Source organism: Physeter macrocephalus, chromosome 20 (genome assembly GCF_002837175.3).
Source record: "Physeter macrocephalus isolate SW-GA chromosome 20, ASM283717v5, whole genome shotgun sequence".
NCBI classification, from domain to species: Eukaryota; Metazoa; Chordata; class Mammalia; order Artiodactyla; family Physeteridae; genus Physeter; species Physeter macrocephalus.
Window position 1 is genome coordinate 108,629,895 of NC_041233.1, and position 13,414 is coordinate 108,643,308.

The 13,414-nt window shown below is 50.4% G+C and overlaps 1 long non-coding RNA gene across 6 annotated transcripts in view; it reads left to right on the forward strand.

The window, feature by feature from the left end:
* Window positions 1–12,239, forward strand: part of LOC112062586 (uncharacterized) — a 42,327-nt gene extending 30,088 nt beyond the window's left edge. For 5 of the 6 annotated variants that reach the window (XR_008616201.1, XR_003677474.2, XR_003677472.2 and 2 more), the window contains exon 3: window positions 9,485–12,239. This is a non-coding gene — a long non-coding RNA (uncharacterized lncRNA). The remainder of the gene's footprint in view (window positions 1–9,484) is intronic. The other variant, XR_008616202.1, reaches the window with a different exon arrangement.
* The last annotated feature ends 1,175 nt before the right edge of the window (window positions 12,240–13,414 follow it).

Genomic DNA, 13,414 nt, shown 5'->3' on the forward strand with positions numbered 1-13,414 from the left:
CACCGGCACCTCCGATGGGCTTCGCCTGCATTTTGAGTTCTGGTACCACCCCCTTGCACCTCCCCAGGGAGCAGCCAGGCCTTAGAGGTCAACTCTTCCCCTGGTCTGCTCTCTTGAATAAACTTGCTTAGCAATTTCCCTCTTCAAAACCAAACGCTAGAAACAAGCGGTCCCTATCGGCCCTCCACTGCCCCTTTAGCTGCATATTGCCCATCGCGTGCTTCCCCTTCTCAACAAGCGGGATGGATTTGGCTGTGAGCACGGCCTCGACTGCCTCCCTCCTATTTACTCAAATCCACCCTGATTTAGTTTATGTTTAGTTTTTGTTTGATACTCATCATCCATATCTCCTCCCCTTGGGTCCCCCCTTGGCTCCTGAGACTTACCTCCCTTGGGCTTCTTCCCAGGCTCCGCCCTCCCAGGCCCCACCCCTCCTAGACCTGCCCCCCCCAATCCGCCCCCCCTTTCTGGGATCCACTTGCACGCAGCACTCTGCAGAGCTGTGGAAGGGAGTCCACAAAAGGCCCCACTCCAGCAGGGGTTAAAGACTTGGGTCTGGTGGACAAGGTGACGAGTTTTGTTTTTTTTTTAATTGAATTTATTTATTTTTGTCTGCGTTGGGTCTTCTTTGCTGCACGCGGGCTTTCTCTAGTTGTGGCGAGCGGGGGCTACTCTTGGTTACGGTGCACAGGCTTCTCATTGCGTTGGCTTCTCTCGTTGCGGAGCACAGGTTCTAGGCGTGCGGGCTTCAGTAGTAGTGGCTCGCGGGCTCAGTAGTTGTGGCTCGCGGGCTTAGTTGCTCCGCGGCATATGGGATCTTCCTGGACCAGGGCTCGAACCCGTGTCCCCTGCATTGGCAGGCAGATTCTTAACCACTGCACCACCAGGGAAGCCCAGGTGACGAATTCTTGATCCGCATTTATTTTTACTGTTAAGAGGACCTTTGCTAAGGATCTTGAGTACTGGATAGGTTCCCAAGCTCAGAGGATGCATGTATCCCCTATGTGCCGCGGGGCTTGTAGGGGAGAGAGGGTTGGAAAGTGTGTGAAGGGTGTTCAGTGCTGGGTTAGCAGCTGGGACCCCATTTCACAGCCCCCTAATCCTCGTGTGAGAGGCAGAACCGGGGGCCACTTGGGGAGGGTCAGCATCCCTCCCTGGGCTCCCCCAAGGAAGGCTGGAACCCTGGCACTCCAGTTACTTACTGCTGTCTGAAAAACTGACGCCGCAGATCAGGTCTGCAATTTGGACAGGAATGAGAGCATGGGAGAAGCCCCATCTCGGCTCCACGAGGTATCAGCTGGGGCACGTCAGGGGGCTGAGGATCCACTTACAGGATGGCTTTCGCACATAGCTGGAGAGTTGGCGTTGGCTGTTGGCTGAGAGCTTGAGGGCTTGGTTCCTCTCCCCACGGGCCTCTCTACCATCGGCTTGGCCTTTCTCAACCAGTCTGCTGGCTGGTTCCCAAGAGACAGGAAGTGGAAGTTACCAGTTTCTTAAGGCCTGGGCCCCAAACTGACACAGTGATTATCTTGCATCTACTGTATTCTATTGGTTAAATAGTTGCCAGGCTCAAGTTCAAGAGTAGAGGCCAGAGATGCCTCCTAGGATAGAAGGAGTATCAGAGAATTGGGGGCCGTGTTTTCAAACGGCCACACCTAGGATCCCGCCTCTACCCCTCTCTCCTCCTCCCTGTTATTCCTTACTCTTCGCCTCCATCCTTTTAGGTTGGGACTGGGTGGGGACAGTCAGTAAAGTGAAGCCCGGAAAGTTATGGCACGGATCACACCTTTCTTTCTCCACCCCAGGCTTAGGGCTGCTTCCCTCAGTGGTGGTCAAGCTTGCAGATGAAAGAAAGGCCGTGGTAATTTAATGTGTCCCTTCCAGGAGGGTGAAGAGGAGGGGAGGGGAGGAAGACGTTTCAGGGAGCTTCAAGCAAGCTGGGGCTTCCATCCGGGCCAAGAGGAATTATCTGAGTGAAGGGAAGAGAGGTGAACAGAATAGCAGGGGCTATTTCTCAGTGTTTCCGAGAGACCTCGCCCCGATGGCCTGCTTTCAAAGTACAGAGCAGGGCTCCTGCTGTTACTGTGATGGTTAGAGGTGGGTTATTATCATGAGAATGAGTTTAAGCTTCTTTTCCGTGTTCTTTCATTGTGCTTCAAAAGTAATAGAAGTTAATAGTCACGAGGCCCAGCCAGCTCAGGCATTTTCCTTTGAGGTTGGTGACCAGGAAGTGCGGCGTCGTGCCAATGAAGCTGGACACCTGTGCCGCAGATCATCAGCTGAAGCCGCTAGTTAACCTCACAAACGCTGCCAAGCAGCTATGGGTGTAATGACCGTCTCCCTCCAGAGCCAGCCCAGTCTTGAGCCCGTGACCTTGAGCGACACTGTACCGCCCATGGCTATTCTATAAAGGGGAGAAGGAGGGCAGGCAGCGGACTGGCTCCCTGCAATCATGAAGGCAACGAAAGCCATAAATACACCAAGTACCAAGGCTCGCAGGGTGAGAGTGGCTCAGTGCCAAGAACCGCAGTGGCCTTTTTACACCAAATAGGCAAGTTTTCCTGATATAATTGTCTTCCTTTTGCAAGCATTGAATTAATTTCTCTTACGCACACACGCCCTTCTGCCTCTATCTGACCAGATTTCAGAATGGCCTTCTGAAATGGCCAGGAAGAATTTCTAAAGTGCAGTGAATAAGGTGAACGTTTATCTTTTGTTTTGTTTTGTTCTTATTTTTTGGCTGTGCCGCGCGGCACGTGGGATCTTAGTTCCCCAACCAGGGATTGAACCCACGCCTCCTGCATTGGAAGTGCAGAGTCTTAACCACTGGAACTCCAGGGAAGTCCCGTGAACATTTATCTTCAAGGAGTTTCCACCCAAGGGGACGACAGAGTCCAGGGATGTTGCTAGCAATGAGCTTGGGATTCAGGAATGATTTCTCTGGGAATTCCTTCCACCTCCATCAACACACACCAGATGAGCTCGTGAAAAGCTGAAGCCCAGCTCCCTCTGAGACAGCGTAGCATGGGTGGATTGGGAGATTTCATGGGATTTTGATGATCTACAATTTAGATCATCAAAGACGAAGGGCAGGGGCGTCCGTGAGGGAGGCCGGGCAGGAGATGGAGAAAAAGGATACGCTGGGAACGAGGCTGCCTGCAGCCACGAAAGAGCACATCCTCCAGGGTCCTGGGTTTAAATTTTGGCCCCATTTTTTAGGACTTTTGGCAAGACCCTTTTAAAGTCTCAGTGTCAGTATCTAAACAGTGGGGATTAAAATAGCTACCTCGATAGAGCTGCTGTGAGAATTAAATGAGATAATGGATGTCTGGCATTGGCTGGAGGAGTAGGAGTTAAGTAACGGGCGTGAACGTGTGCGTTTCGGGGGCAGGAAACTGGTCTCGTTTGTGTTGGGGAGGAGAGAGGTCAGTGTGCGAGAGAGTGGGGTGTGATTGTGAAATCACGCTGAATATTGGTGCTAGGAGATTGGATGTACCACTTCCCAGATGAGTCATCTGAACCCCAGAGAATGAAGTAACTTATCAGATGAACGCTGTGTCTGCAATACCATCTGAACATGTGGCCTCAAACATACAAGAGCTTTGAGGGCAGAGGCTGTAACTTACACATCTTTGCAAAGCCCTGCAAACCCCAGCACATCATATCGGGGCTCAGTGACTACGTCTTGAACGAGGGCAGCACGAGCTCACTAAAAGAATGCGGTCAGTATACTGATGCTTTAGTGCTCCTCGACGCTTCACCAACCAATCAGACCAAAACCCATCTGTCTTAGAGTGGTTAGGCTAAAACATTTTTATGTGTTCAGGCCTGACAATTTTGTCTCGTATGTTTTCGGGGTTTTGTGTCATGCTTAGAAATAGCTTTATCTTCTCGATTCCTCTAAAACTGCGCATCCGTGTTCCGGTCACACACGTTTCTGATTTCAGCTGTTCCCCTGTCAAGTCCAATCCACCCGGGTGCTCTGGTGGGAGTAAGCCCATACAGCCTTCCTCCCGCAGGGGGAGGGGCGGGGGAGGGGCGTGGCTGGGGGCGTGACCCCGGAGGAGGTTGCTGTGTGAGCTTTGGCCAGTTCCTTCACCTCTCTGTGTCTCCATCCCACAGCTGTAAAAGGGGATAACAGTAGAGCCCACCTCAGAGGTATGAGGTCAGGAGTGACTGAGGTAACACACAGCGCTAACAACAGTGGCTGGCGCAGAGTGTATACTTAGAAAACCTTGAATACCCTGTTGTCACCCACCCTGCACCATCTCTTAAGGACCTTCAAGATGATGGGCAGAAATCTGGGTCCCCACAATTCCGGCGCTTGGGCAGTGGACAGAGCCCCGGCAGCGCTGCCCCAAGGGCTGGGAAGCAGCGTCCAGCTCTGTCTGCCCCAAGGGTGACCCGAGAAGGGCCAGGCCTGCAGGAGGGCCTGCTGCGCAGGGCTGGGAGAGGGTGGGTGGACAGAGCGCAGAGCCAAGGCTGGAACCGCGGGGATCTGGCTCTCTCTCATCGCTAGGAGTCTCTGCTGCCACTGGAATCGTGGTCGGCGGCTAACTCACCAGCTTGCGGGCTCCTTCTCAGAGTGAAAACTCTCTTGGGTGCCCTTGCAGCCTCTTTCAGCCTTGCCGTCCCAGTAGGATCGGTTTTTTTTTTTTTGTTTGTTTGTTTGTTTTCTGTACGCGGGCCTCTCACTGCTGTGGGTGTACGCGGGCCTCTCACTGCTGTGGGCCCTCCCGCCGCGGAGCACAGGCTCCGGACGCGCAGGCTCAGCGGCCATGGCTCACGGGCCCTCGTGGTCGGCGGCTAACTCACCAGCTTGCGGGCTCCTTCTCAGAGTGAAAACTCTCTTGGGTGCCCTTGCAGCCTCTTTCAGCCTTGCCGTCCCAGTAGGATCGGTTTTTGTTTGTTTGTTTGTTTGTTTGTTTTCTGTACGCGGGCCTCTCACCGCCGTGGCCTCTCCCGTTGCGGAGCACAGGCTCCGGACGCGCAGGCTCAGCGGCCATGGCTCACGGGCCCAGCCGCTCCGCGGCACGTGGGATCTTCCCGGACCGGGGCACGAACCCGCGTCCCCTGCATCGGCAGGCGGACTCTCAACCACCGCGCCACCAGGGAAGCCCGGTGATTACTCTTAATACTACCTCTTCCAAACATTGGTGAGACCTAGGAAAACTTGGGTTCCATCATGTATTTGGTAATCATCTTATATTCTAAAATCATACTATAAACAGTGGTTAGATTTTTAAATAAGGAACAAAATAAGAAGGAGGGAGGGAAGGAAGGAAGGAAGGAAGGAAGGAAGGAAGGAAGGCAGGAAGGGAAAGGGAGGGAGGGAGGAAGCCCAGTTTCTCCCATTATAAACTATACATTGGCTAAACACTATACATTTGTTATTGAAAAAAGAGTAGAACTCTTTTGTTTTTAAACCCATAAAATACATTTAAACATACCGAAGTGTTAAGCAAACAGATAACTGGCCTCTGGTGCTTTTCCACTATCAGCTGAACTGTTCACCTTAATCCACGTGCTTTCTCAGGGTTCAGAACTCAGCACGTACTTAGGGCTCTGTCCATTTCTTAGTCCCTGAAATACACTGTTAACATCCTACATGGGGTGCTGGGACAGGAATGAAGAGTCCCAGCACCAGATGAGGAGGGCCATGGTGGGCAGGCAGGCAGAGAAGAACTGGCATCTATTGGACATCTTTTTTTGGTTTCTTCTCTAACTAATGTTCGTAGGATCTTTATTATTTTTTTCAGAAGAAAGCATCGGCATCTATTTTGTTTTTTTTAAATAATGTTCTATATCTTTCTAAATTTATTTATTTATTTATTTTTGGCTGTGTTGGGTCTTTGTTTCTATGCGACGGCTTTCTCTAGTTGTGGCAAGTGGGGGCCACTCTTCATCGCGGTGCGCGGGCCTCTCACTATCGCGGCCTCTCTTGTTGCAGAGCACAGGCTCCAGACGCGCAGGCTCAGTAGTTGTGGCTCACGGGCCCCGTTGCTCCGCGGCATGTGGGATCTTCCCAGACCAGGGCTCGAACCCGTGTCCCCTGCATTGGCAGGCAGATTCTCAACCACTGCACCACCAGGGAAGCCCCTCGGCATCTATTTTTTAACCACTTTACTGAGGTATGATTGACATACAAAAAGTTGTACATAATTAATGTATACAACTTGATGAGTTTTGAGACAGGTATATATCTGTGAAACCATCACCCTAATCTATGCCATAAACGTGTCTATCACCTCCAAAAGTTCCCTCCCACCCTCTTTATTATTTTTTTTCAGTTAATTCATTTATTTATTTTTGACCGCTTTGGGTCTTCGTTGCTGTGAGCAGGCTTTCTCTAGTTGTGGTGAGCGGGGGCTACTCTTCGTTGCGGTGCGTGGGCTTCTCATTGTGGTGGCTTCTCTTGTGGTGGAGCACGGGCTCTAGGCGCCTGGGCTCCGGTAGTTGTGGCTCACGGGCTCTAGAGCGCAGGCTCAGTAGTTGTGGCGCACGGGCTTAGTTGCTCCGCGGTATGTGGGATCTTCCCGGACCAGGGCTCGAACCCGTGTCCGCTGCATCGGCAGGTGGATTATTAACCACTGAGCCACCAGGGAAGCCCTGATTATCTTTTATGTGCTGGTTCATTTAAGGGTAACTCTTCATTTATCAAGTGCAGATTATATGCCTATCGTGTACTGGACCCTTTATAACATACCTTTTTGGATCCTCAAAAGATTCTCATCCAGAAAAAACAAAACTGAGGCTCAGAGAAGTTAAGCAAATTGCAAAAGTCAATGGAAGTATTAGAGCCAAGTGTGCTCAGTTCCCAAGGCTGGTCACCAGCCTGGAGGATTAGGGTGAAGCCAAGAGGAAGAGAAAGGGGGAGAGGCTGGTGACTCGGGGGTGGAGGCGGGGTGGGCCCCCCGGTGAGAAGTCACAGGTCGCCGCGGGTGTGGGAAAAGGCAGGGGCTCCTCAGGCGGGGTCGTGGCAATGATGAGGAAAAGAGGCCGGAGGGGTTCCCGTACAGTCAGGGTGCTTTCAGGGCAGTGGGAGAGCGGAGGACAACCTCACGGGGCACATGTGAGAAACGGGGACCAGGAGAGGAGAGGGGTGGAGAAGCAGGGGCGAGGCTGGAGACTGGGGAGTGAAGGGGTTTCTGCTGAGGGTTCTTCAGGGCGGCCGGCAGAGACAAGACAGGCTGAATCTGATTCACAGCAGAAGGACATGTGTGAACCGTGTGTCCCAGGCCAGCCTTGCCTCTACTAATAATCTTGGTCAAAGTTCCACGTTTATTACCTTAAAAAATGACTGAATGTTTAAAAGCCTGGAGTCTCCAGGCTAATGGCAATTGCTGTAATTGTTTGTAAAGGATTAATTCCCAGTGTTTTCGTTTTTATTTTATATGGAGAAGATTCCTTTCTTTGTTCCTTTATAAGATTCAACACTGGAAACTAGCATCTTAAGCACTACACATTCCAGGAATTCGCTGCAGGGTCCTTAGTACCTGGAGCTGGTGTTAAAAAGATCATTAAGAACAGAGCATCTGGGCTTCTTCCCTGGTGGCGCAGTGGTTGAGAGTCCGCCTGCCGATGCGGGGGACGCGGGTTCGCGCCCCGGTCCGGGAGGATCCCACGTGCCGCGGAGCGGCTGGGCCCGAGCAACAACAGAGCCTCTCTTCATTCCCTGGAGCTCCGGGTAATTTGTGTTTAAAGACCTAGACTCCAGCAGAGTTAATGTTTACAGTGAGGGACTATATTATTTACATGGACCCCAGACACCAAAACATCTATAAATTCACATAGAGTTAACCTCTTTCTGCTCCTTATTTTCTTTACCTATTAAGTCAATTCAAGACCCTATTATCATATATAAAGTTCTTTCAATAATTTCACCCACAAGCCCTTTAAAAGGAAAATAAAAAATGAAGAACTTGCCAGATTCTCATTTAATGTGAAGAAGGAGTGCTTCTGGGTAAAGTAAATGATAAAAATGTGGAAGAAAAATAAATTATTGCCATTTTGTCCTTTGGCGTTATATACAAATTGAAGGGGAGGAAATGGATTCCAAGGGGTGAAATCTTCCTCCAGAATGTTAACAGGCTGTTCTTAAGGATTTCCAGGAACAGAAGAGTGTGCATATGAACAAACTAATCCAAAAGGCAAATTATACTGCTTAACAATATGTGCATTCGTTAATGTGAATTGACAAAGTTCTCAACCAAGTCATAAAACTCTGCACCTTCTGGGTCTTTTTCTGCACCTCCTGCAGCAGCTCGGTAACTCCAAATTCAGGCTGCCTGAGTGTCCATGTGTCCAGGACGTCTCAAGATTTCACCCCAGGCTTAATCCAGCTCAGGCTATGCGATCCACTTACCTTTCAGGACAGGAATCAAGAGAATCTCCTCACTTAATACACAGCAAGGAGGACCTGAACGTCGGTGGTAATTGGCAAGGCCTGTTGGGGTCAAAGTAGCAAATGAACTTAGAAGCCAGAGAAGTCCACACAAGAGCTTGTACACGAATGTTTATGGCATCATTATTCATAAGAGCCAAAAATGTTAACAATTCAAATGTCTATCAACTGATGAGTGGATAAATAAAATATGGTACATTCATACGATGAAAAATAATTCAGCAACAAAAATAAATGAAGGACTGATATATACTACCACATTGATGAATACAGGTCACCAATATTAGGAACGAAAGGGCTTATCACTACAGATCCTACAAACATTAAAAGAATAATAAGGAATATTATGAACAACCTTATGCCAACAAATTCAACAATTTAGATGAAACCAGACAAACTCCTCGAATAGCTTATAAAAGCTGACACAGGGTGAAAAAGAAAATTCGAATAGCCCTTTATCTAGTAAAGAAATTGAATTTGTTACCAAAAAAACTTAGGAAGAAAATTCCGGGCTCATATTGTTTCACTGGTGAATTCCATGAAATATTTAAGAAAAAATAATTCTTTTAAAAAAATGAGTAGGAGGAAAACACTTCTCACTCATTTTATGAGCCCAGCATAGCCCTAACACCAAAACTTGATAAAACATTGCCAAAAAGAAAAGGAAAGTAGCGGCCAATATCCCTTATGAACATAGTCACAAGAATCCTCAAAGATCCTCAAATGTTCTCCTAGAGTCATTTGCCAGAGGATATCTGTTTTTTAAAGGAAATATAAACAACCATGTAGTAAGGAAGAAAATCCCACATCTCACATATTTCACTCACTTCTCTTTTCTTCTTATTCATGCCCAGCTCATGTGAAGGGCTTGTTCAACCCATCTGATTATGGGCAAATGCCAATTATCAAAAGGGTAAATATTCCCTAAATCTTCAATAATATCTAAAAAGTGTGTGATTTTATTGTACTCCTGACACATTTTGATGGTTTCATGGGTTAATGGATCTTCTTATTGAATCATTGAGCAAAAGCTTTAAATAAAAACATCAAAGCCTTTATTTTATTCTTCCTCAACCACAGGACAGACCAACCCTGCAGCCCACTTCCTCATTAGAATACTAGAACCGTCGGATTTCGGCCCACACACTGACCGGGCTTCCCTGTGGGGTAAGGAGTCCTTTTTCTAGCCCTGAACTGAATGCTATTAGTTCTTCCACTGCTCACTCACTATAGTTCTTCTGTAGTATTCTGATTCTGTTGAGAGAATCCAAAATTGGCAAATGCTTTGATTTACAAACACAAAGGGTAAACATTTTCTAACGCTTCAGTCATTTTCCATAATATTCCAAAGCATGCAACTTTATTCTACACGTTTTGACGGCTTCACGGGTTAACGGATCTCCTGACTGAACGATGGAATTATTAAGCCTTGCGTAAATAGTAGAAGCTCCTCTTCAGAGGTGTTAGATAAAGTAGAAGTTTGGCAACAGTCTGGTGAAGTGGGGCTCTATAGACCACCGGCCTGGAAAATCCAGTTCTCAATTCAGTTTCTCCTTGGTCCTGTCCTAGGCTGGTCAATAGAAGCTGAAGCAGGCTGAGGATTGAAGCAACTTGGATTATGATGGCTGTAAGATTTACCTTTTGAAGTGTAAGTATACTTAACGTGATCTGATATCTGTGCTTGTTCCTGGAAGGTTGTGTGGGAGTTCCATTTTGGTCACTGCATAATTTTCTCATTTCCTTACGCTATAAATTTTAGAATGCTTTACCTTGGTGCCTAATTACCTTTAAAAGGTAGTTATTTCCAACATTTCTCTTTCTGTTTTTCTGCTCATAGGCTTCTGATAAGTAGCCGGTACCCTCTTAATGAATGCATCCATTGGAAGCTGCATTGGTAATAAGACAATGCTTTTTATAAGGCTTTAATTTATTTCTTTCAAACAAAATTTCTCATGTCGGAGTTTCTTTAAGTAGAGCACATATGCTGATTAGCCTGGGCAAATCTGACTGCTGTACAGGCACTAGGACGTGCTGACTTTGGGGTTGTCCTCTGTCTGGTTATTTATTGCTGTGTAACCAACCGTCCCAAAACTCAGTGGCTTGAAACAAACAATATCTTTTTCTCTCACATGGTTCCGTGGCTTGGCTGGGTTCGACTGTGTGATTCTCCCTTGTGGTCCCTCATGCGGCTTGCCATCAGATGCTGGCTGGGGCTGGAGTCACTTGAAGGCACTTGGCTGGTCGTCCAAGAAGGCTTCTCTGGTCACATGTCGTGTGTAGGGTGGGACGACTGCAGAGCCGGGGACTGGCTGGGTGCCTCTCTCTCCCCAAAGCGTCTCTCCATGGCGAGGGTGGGACTCCTCACAACATAACCATCTCAGGGTGGTAGACCTTCTTTCTGGCAGTGGCTGCCCCGAGAGCATGCCATCCAACGAGTATGGCAGATAGTGCGAGGTTCCTCTGACCTGGCCTTGGAACTCAGTGCCACTGAGGCTGCACTCTGTTGTTTACGCGGAAGTCACAGGGCCAAACCAGATTCAAGGGGACAGGCCTATACACAGGCACGGACGTCAGGAGTTGCAGCCCATCAGAGATCCATCTTTGGAGTTTAGCTACTGTGTTTAATGTATCTCAAAGTTATAAAGTGGGTTAGAGTTAAAGCTACCTATTTTGGTTGTATTCCTGGGAACACTTTAATGATAATAATAATAATAATATCTGCCATTCATGGAGCAATTAACTGCACTATCACCTACTGGAGACAGAGTTGGGCAAAAACAAATAAAAAATTCCTGCTCTCACAGAACTAGCGGGGGAGAAAGGCAATAAAGTAAATAAGAAAATATGTAGGATATCAGACGGTGCTAAACTCTACGGAGAAAACGTAAGCAGGAAGAGGATTAGGAAATGTGTGTGTGGAAGCAATGCTAAGCAGGCTCTTAGAGAAGGCTGCCCTGATGAGGGCACACTGAAGCAGAGATCTGAAGGAGGTGAGGGCCCTTGTGGGGGAAGAGCTTTCTAGTCAGGGGGCCCTTTGGCTGGGGCTCAGTCGGGGGTTTAGGAGACAGGGTCAGGGTGGAGGGAGGGGTGTGAGGAGCTGTGAGGGTCACATAGGCCTTTTACTTACATGAGGCTTTTACTCTGAGTGTGAATGGAAGGCCCTGGTGTGGTACTCTCTGCTGGAAGGGAGCGCGGGTCCAGCGGGAGACAGTCAGGGGGCTACCGCGCAACCCAGGCAATGGGGGCCTGGACCTGGGCGTTGGCTGCAGGAGTGCTAGGTAGTGAGATATCATATTATAGGTACATTTGGAAGGTAGGACCAACAAGATTTGATTACAGATTGGACCTGGAAACAGAGACAACTCTTCTGAGAAGTTTTGCTGTGAATGGGGGGAGTGGAGAACCGAGGCGCAGGCTGGGAGGGACATGTGTTTTCCTCGGTTTTGTTTTTGGTTTTGGTTATTGTTTTTGTTTGTTTGTTTAAGATGTGAAGAATGTTTGTGCATTGGTGGGAATGACTGGTCCAACAGAAAGGGAACAGTTGGTGATGCAGGAGAGAGAGGGGCTGATTGCTGGTGTGACGTCCTTGAACAAGGAGCAGGGTGGGATCAGGGTGCCAACGACGGGTTGGCCTCAGGGAGGTGCACCGGCAGCTCGCCCAGAGTAACGGCGGGAAGGACCAGGTTTATGGGTAGCTGGGTGGGTGTGGGGTGGCCTTTACGGAAGTCCTCTTTTGATGCCTCCATCAGATCCACAGAGGAGGACCTGGGGGTCTGGGAGGGAGACAATTTGCAAAACAGCCATCAAAATGAGGGAAGAGTGAACTCACAGGACAGGAGGCAGGATCCCTGGGCAGCGCCTGGCCCACTAGACGTTCCTGACCAGGGCTTGAAAGCCGGACGAGCGCAGGGTTGTTCTTGTCCATCGTTCCCAGCTGCGTGGAGGCCAGGGTGTTGCTGGAGAACTGGGTACAGAACAGGGGAAGAGGCAGCCAGGTCAGCTCGAAGGGAGGAAGAGGAGGGAAAGGCGCTGGAGTAGCAGCGGGGCGCCCGGACGGGGCGGGGGGCAGGGTTGTGTCGGGTGGTTACCTAAGGCCTCGGGGCTACGCAAGCGCTTCCCCACCCGGGCCAGCGGGGATTGTTTTCAGATCCTGAAGCTCTCCTAAACTGTCCACAAATATCTTCCGGACCTAACAGAGAAACAAATAACTTACGGGAAATCACAGACCCCAAACCAACTAACAGAACGATCAAACGCTCGGGGTTTCCTGTCCGGTCAGCTGCCAGCCACTCCCTCCCCCGACCCCGCCGGGCCTTCGAGAAACTGGCAGCCGCGGCCCCAGGCCCGGGGCCCCAGCGAGAGGAGAGGACGCCGCCTGGCGGCCGCCCCGCGCCCCGCCGCCCGGGCTCTCCGCCTCCCCGGGCCGCCCTCGTCCGCCGAGTTCACCCGGCAGGGCCTCCGCCCCCCCGGCCCATCCCCCACCCGGGCCACCCTCCCCCTGGCCGGGCCACCCTCCCCCCGGGCCACCCTTCCCCGGGTCGAGTTCATCCGGCGGGCCACCCTCCCCCAGGCCGCAGTAAAGGCGGGAGAGATCTTGGGGCCGGCCGGCAGGCAGGCGGGGGCGCCGGGGGCGGCCCGGGGGCTGGGGCGCGGGGAGAAGCGGGGTGAGGCGGGAGTCGCTCGCTGGTCCGCCCTCCGCCCGCCGGGATTGCGGATTCGGGCCCGGGCACCCACGGCCCCCTCCTCCGCGCCTGCAGCGCTTTCCCAGCCAACGCCCGGCCGCCCCCATCCAGCCTTTAGGCGTCAGCCTGGAAGCCTTGCTCGGGAGGGCCGTCCCGACCCCCCAGTCGGTGTTGGGGCCGCGGCCTCCCGAATTTCTCCTCTGCCTTAGTTGTCCCACCGTTACATTGTCTGCTCATCCCCAGTATCACCAGCACGACCAGGAAAGCAGCGCCTCTGTGTCTGCTGCTCACAATTGTATCCACCGTGCTTACCACGATTCCTAGCACA